This window comes from Xiphophorus couchianus, chromosome 5 (genome assembly GCF_001444195.1).
Source record: "Xiphophorus couchianus chromosome 5, X_couchianus-1.0, whole genome shotgun sequence".
Taxonomy (NCBI): Eukaryota; Metazoa; Chordata; class Actinopteri; order Cyprinodontiformes; family Poeciliidae; genus Xiphophorus; species Xiphophorus couchianus.
In genome coordinates this window covers 900,442-907,381 of record NC_040232.1, presented here as the reverse complement: position 1 = coordinate 907,381, position 6,940 = coordinate 900,442, and the positions used below count along the sequence as shown (strand labels likewise).

The 6,940-nt window shown below is 40.1% G+C and overlaps 1 long non-coding RNA gene across 1 annotated transcript; it reads right to left on the bottom strand.

Annotated features, from left to right (window-relative positions):
• Nucleotides 1–3,151: 3,151 nt before the first annotated feature.
• On the bottom strand, nucleotides 3,152–3,592 carry LOC114144958 (uncharacterized). Its single transcript, XR_003595591.1, has 2 exons — nucleotides 3,342–3,592; nucleotides 3,152–3,216 (listed from the first exon to the last, which is right to left on the bottom strand). It is a non-coding gene; the product is annotated as an uncharacterized LOC114144958 (long non-coding RNA).
• Nucleotides 3,593–6,940: the final 3,348 nt, after the last annotated feature.

The following is a 6,940-nucleotide window of genomic DNA, read 5'->3' as shown; positions in this document are numbered from 1 at the left end:
GTAAGTGACAAAAGTTAGAAAAAGACCGATTCTCTTGGCGTTTAAAATAACACAAAACAGCGTAAAAAGACCTCGTTTATTTAATTATTTTTACAATTTTGTAAACAATAGCTGCCGATTAAACTAAATGTTACAAGCTTGACATGATTAACTGAGTTGTTTTTACCGAGAAATCGATCAGAAGCGCCGTGAAAATGGTCAGATCCGCCTCTCCGGCTGTAATGCGCGCTCCCGACACAGGGGGGCAGATTTTCGCAGGGGAACCGAATAGCGCACAAGACCTCTTGAAGTAAATCCAAATGAAATGTAACTCTCACTGTACTGTCTCGAGCTCACGGTATTTGTCTTCTGTTGATATCCACTCATACTAGGGCCTTCATCTGGGTCCGAATTTTGTCCAGGGACCAGATCGGAGTTAGAATTTTTTCTTTTCAAAAACGTTTCCATCACTGTCATCACAGTCTTGCTAGATACAACGCTCTCACCGCTCCCTGTCAGATTCACGCATCACTAATTCTCTTGTTTTAACGTACAATGCTATGTACGTACTGCCATCTAGTGGTAAGGAAATTACATGATTATGCCGCTAGGCACTACTACAGCACACACACTCGAAGATAGCATATTATTTGCAGATAATTAATTTGTTTTCAAAAAATCTTTTTAGACCAATTAGGTGAAATTTCCACGGCACACCTGACGATCACTCACGGCACACTAGTGTGCCGCGGCACAGTGGTTGAAAAACACTGGTTTAAATAATAGTTAAAATAGTGTTGTCTCTGCCAAACAGTCATGGAGTCTAAATACCAGGCTGTCTTATTTTGTGTAGAGCCCAAATGAAGAGAAAAGGGAATATCTCCCAGTTCTTCGTAAAGAGGCAAAAACCAGGGCCAGACCAGGACCAGACAGAACCCTGCAGCAGTGACCAACCTGGAGAAGCCAGCCAGGAGACACCAGGCCCAAGTGTATCACCAGCAGGTTAGAGGCTGTGACAGAGAGTTATATTAAGTAGTAAAATCCAATAAGCCTAATTCTAAAGGTTAGCATGATGCTTTTTGCATTTTTTATTGTGTCTGTTTATGCATTTCACAATTACATTCCAGAGAGAGATGAGGGTGATATAGATTCAGAGTCAGACTCTGGGGAGGAAGACAGTGAAGCAGAAGGAAATGGCACTGAACTGCCCCCACCCTGCACAACCTATTGCACACCAAGAGGACCAGTTGGTAGGCACACACTACCCATGTTATGCTACAGAAACTTAACTAATTACAACTTATTGAGATGTCTGCCCAAAAATACTCTTAAAATACTTAATATAATTACCTAATATTTATTCCAGACATCTCAAGAACTAAAGCAGAAGGTCCAGCTCAGCCATGTCTGTCAAAGTTCCCAAGAACTCAGCATGGAACAAGAACAAGGGCTTTCAACAGCTCTTGGTACAAAGACAATCCATGGCTTGAGTACTCTGTATCTCAAAATGCCAGTTACTGTTTTGCATGCAGGCATTTCTCCCTCCCTAGTTATACAGAATCATCCTTCACATCTGAAGCAGGGTTTTTCAACTGGAAAAAAGCCTTGATGCTGGGTTTAAAGTTCATTCAAAATCAGAGCAGCACATAAATGCAATGTATGCCTGGACTGAGTACAAAAGGGTCAATGAGTGTAACAGATCTATTCTTGATGCCTTAAATGAGGGTAGGAAACAGAAAGTTGAAGAAAATAAAAAATACATTAAAACAGTTGCTGAGGTGTTACTATTAACAGCAACTCAAAATATTGCACAAAGGGGTCACAGGGAGTCTGATGACTCTGACAATAAAGGCAATTTTTTAGCCATTTTGAATGAAATTGCAAAGCATGACCCCTTTGTGCAGAGAAGGTCAGATGCACATGGCAATGCAAAGTATACTAGCCACCAAATCCAAAATGAGATTCTGCAGGGATTGGCTGAAATGGTCCAAAAAGAAGTCATAGCTGAAGTTAAACAAAGCGAGGTGTTCTGTGTGTTGGCATATGAGACTAGAGATTTACAAAAGAAAGAACAAATATCTTTAGTAGTTTGTTACTATTACAGTGTTGCCATACATGAAAGCTTCCTTCACTTTCAGTCGGCAGACAGCTTGGATGCTGAGGATCTGACCAAAATGATAGTGGGGTGTCTGGAGAAGCATGGTCTGGACTACAGAAACAACCTTGTAGGACAGGGTTATGACGGTGCCTCTGTGATGAGTGGGAAGCATTCAGGTGTTGCTGCACGCATTAAAAACGATGCCAAGTTTGCATTTTATGTACACTGTAACGCACACTGTTTGAATCTCGTTCTTGTTGATGTGGTAAAGTCAGTGCCTGAAGCTGAAGACTTTTTTTCTCTTCTTCAGAATATTTATAAATTTGTAACTGGTTCTGCTGTTCACACCAAGTGGCTTGCTGTCCAAAAAGAGCTGAATCCACAAGAGAAGCCTATAGGGAGCTCCAGAGACTAATAGATGTTAGGTGGGCATGTAGATACCTGGCATGTCGCAATGTGAGAGACAGGCTTCCAGCGGTTTTGAGGCTTCTGCAAGATATTTCCCTTGAAAATAACAGTGGGGATAGAAAAGTGGAAGCAAATGGTCTTTTGGCTCAGATTGATTTTCAGTTTATAGCACTTTTAGTTACTTTTTGTAAAGTGCTCGGGATATCAAAATCCTGTCTGACATGCTTCAATCTAGCAATCTTGATTTATCAAAAGCCGTAGATTTAGTCGGCTCCCTGACAGACACATTGAAAAGCTACAGAAGTGAAGCTTGCTTTGAACTACTGAGGGACACTCAAGAACTAGTAGAATGCTGCAAAATAAGCACCCTGCCACTCAACAAGAGACAGCCTAAGGCCAGTTCCAGGTTTTTGGACTCACTGGTAATGACTACTGTAGGACAGAGGCAGAGTGACCAAAGTAATGAGGATTTTAACAGAGGTGTCTTTTATCAGATACTTGACTATCTCACAGCTGAGCTTGAGAGGCGTTTTTCACAGAATTGTGAGATAATGCTAGGGGTTCAGTCTCTAGTCCCAAAAAGCCCATTATTCTTGAAAGAGGAAACACTGTATATAGCTGCTCCCAACGTTTTCTCGCTGGTTGATGAAGGTGCAACACTTCGACTGATGGTTTCAAACGTTTTATTAAATGAATTTTTGCCGCATAAACGTCCAAGACCACCGTGAACACTGCAATAAAATACACGGTGACAAATATACATCAGTAAAACCGTCATGTTCCCTTATATGAATTATTCAAATGAAAATTATTACACATATACAAACACAAGAATATTCCACTCAATTGTCCATACCGTATGCCCCTCCAACCAGAAGGTTAGGAGTTGCTAGAAGCCCATTTCTTCCTTATTTCAGTTCTTTGTCTTTCCTATTGCCGCTTGCGCACACCAACTGAGTATAAAACGAAACTTAAAGTTCTCTATCAAAAGCATCACGTGACCAAGTGATGACCTAATTACTGAGGTGGTCAGATGACGCCACCAATCAAACGGTACCCCCCAAAATATGTACAAAAAAATGCCCATGTGACTACGTTCGTTACACTGTATGCTTTTGGACAGACATTTGAGTCAGATCTAGAAGATCTTAAACATGAGGTTCTCCAAACCAGACGGCTTCTTCTGAGGAGAGAAAAAGGTGGGTTAGAGAGACCCTCTACTTTACTTGACTTTGTTGTGTTCCTGGAACCTTATAAAGAGGTTTTTCATGAGCTGTTTAGACTTTGTAAGATTTCAGTTGTTATCCCAGTCAGTACTGCGTCCTGTGAGCAAAGTTTTTCTGCTCTAAAACTGATCAAAAACCACCTTAGAACAACTATGGCTGATGACAGGTTAAGTCATCTTGGCATTCTCAGTGTTGAGTCAAGGAGGGCACATACCCTAAACATGGATGACTTTGTAAAACATTTTGCTTCTTCCCACCAAAATCGGAGAATTATGCTCTCTTGAGTGTATCCTGGCTTTGAGTTTGCAGTATGTTGTTCCCATTCAAAGCTTATTTGACCATAGCAGTGTTTCTCAAACCTTTATAAATACCACCAGGGTAATGCTGGTCAGCTCTGGTGGTATTGTCTTGAAGTTTACTATTTGGAACCAGTTTTATTTATTTGTTTTTGGTCATATTCTGGGCTCTGAGTTTACATTTACATGTTCACTGTTCCATAGTGTCGTTTAACGTCTTGTTTGGTCATGGCAAATCTTTGTTAAATAAACCATTTTAATTTGAGTGTGTGTGAGAAAATATTTGTTTCCTTTCGTTCATCATTTTTATATGGACCCCTCTGATAAAGCCTTGCTCACCCTGTGGCCACCCCTTGAAAAAAAAGTCTAGCTCCGCCATTGATACCAACATGGGAACATTGTCCAGTTTAGGATCCTAATTTAATGTCTACGACATTCAGACACAAACAGAGCAAAGAGGTTTATTTAATACTATAATGTGGTTCGTTGGCCACTTCCCTCTGTTAGCAAACAGCAGCTACAGTGAGCTTGGTAAATATTTTGTGCTTTATAAAGAACAGAGGACTCCAAAGTGCTTCACTCTATTCAGTCATTCACCCATTTACCCATTCATCCATTCACGCTGATGATGGGAAGCTACTGGACAGTAGATATAATAATATATAATCCTGGACAGAGGCTAGACTGTCTCTGACCACAAGCAGCAACAAGGCTGGTGAAACGTCTTGCCCAAGGACACAACAACAGGCGAATGGAGCGGGAATCGAACCTGCAACCCACCAAGGATGAACTCCTGCCACCGTCGCCACCGTTCACAGCAGCCATTTTAAGTCTTTGTAGTTCATCTATTGTCTTAATTCAGACAAAAATAACTTTAAACTGAGCTTTTAAATACTTTTGAATATTTTCCTTTAAAACATTTACTTTGATATCCTCTCAGTATTTTCCTAATTCAGTGACCCGTCATTAACTTTCTGTTTCTATAATTTCAGTGTCTGAGCTCAGAGTGGTTCTGCTGGGAAGCAACTGGTACCAGAGGAACTTGGTGGGAAACTTCATACTGGGAGTGGAGACTTTTAACTATGAAGGTCCGTCCTGTGTGAGAGTCAGTGGAGAAGTGGAAAACATGAAAATAGCCGTCATCAACACTCCAGATCTTCAGTTTCGCACAGCAGACAGTCTGACAGAGTTTGTTAGCGACTGTGCTGCAGCTTCTGCTCCTGGACCTCATGTCTTCCTGTTGGTCCTTCAGCCTGAAAACTTCACTGAAGAGGAGAAAAACTGGATCTACAGAATCCTTAGAACCTTTAGTGATCGATCATTTGATCATTCATTTGTTCTGATTCTAAAGTCCAGACCACAGTCCCACTTCAACCCTTTGCCAGTTTCTATAAATGAGGCTCTAATTGAGGAGCTGATCAGAAAATGTAGACACAGACACAGTCAGATGGAGTACATCGAACGTCCAGAGCTGCTGACTCGGTTTGGTCAAATTGTAAAGGAGAACAACAGAGAACATGTGAGCTATGAAGAGTTTGAAGAAGCAAAAAGCAGCTTTGAAGATTCTCATCAGAACCAGAGAGAAAAACCAGAAACAGGTTCTGGTGATCCATCTGCTGGTAAGTGAAGAAATAATTCAGAGAATAATATCAATAAAACCTTTAGACAAATCATTCCTTGTTTTGTAAACTGATATGCAATAACTTCCTGTTTCTAAAGGTCTCAGTGGAAAAAAACCCCAAACTCACCTGTCATCTGAAGGTGAGTCCATTTACTGAAGAGTCCTGGTTACCCAGCAGCAAAAAGACAGAACTCACATTTATGTACAAACACATCAGTAATTTATTTATTACCTAACATGCATGTTTTTAACAGTGGGGAGAAACCAGAGCCAACAGAAAACAAATCCTTACATGAACTTTTAGAACATGTAATCGTGTCACAGAAAGAATCTGTTTTGACTCAGCTTGCAAAGTCAAAGACAAATTTATTTCTAAGGTCCATTTAAAAACAGCTGTTGATCAAAGTTCTGTCCAGTCAAATTAACAAAAGTTAAATAACAAGAAACATAAAATATTAAAAAGCCTAAGAATAAACACCAGTAATGTATCAGAAATCAGTCTGGTTTAAAAGCCAAGAAATTAAAATGTGTTTTTAGACATAATTTACAAATGTCTAAAGTCCTGATGTGAAGGAAAATCTGTTCAAAAGTTTGGTACAATGACTGCAAAGGTCTGATCTCCTCTGAGCTTTAATCTGAACCTGGGGACAGTTAGTGACCTAATGCAGCCTCTTGGACTAGCAAATGAAATAATAACAGACTGAGACCTGAAAAAGACGATAACAGTCACGTCAACAGGAAATAAATGCATGTTCAGGTTTCTCCACGTTTATGAAAGAGAGGAATGGATTCACCTGTTCAAGGAGCCGAAGATGGAAGAAACTAGATTTAATGACATTAACGTGTTTGTCAAAACTCAAATGTTGAAAATCACAGCCAGGTTTGTCACAGAGGGTTTGTTATAAGTCAGGATTGTGATCATAGAGATCAGTGGTAAACACAACAACCTGTTTTCTGCTAATTTAAGTCAAATTTCACACAATCTTTACATCCTCTAGTCCAGAAAGGCCTTTAGAGGATTTCTAAATGTTCATTTCAGGGTTAGGTAGAGCTAAATGTCATCTGCATAGCAATGACATTGAACAGCATAGTTTTTTGAAAATTAAGTCCAAAAGGATATAAATCCAAAAAGGAAGTGATCCAAGGATGGACTCCTGAGGGACCTGACAAGACAGCAGGCCTCTTGAGCAGTGTATATTAATCTCCCAGCCTATCTGTAAAACTTCTGTTCATTAGGTAGGAATAAAAAAATGGAGTGAAGTCCCTTTGATCCCAACGAAGTTTTTCCACCTGAGAGATAAAGATGCCAGGA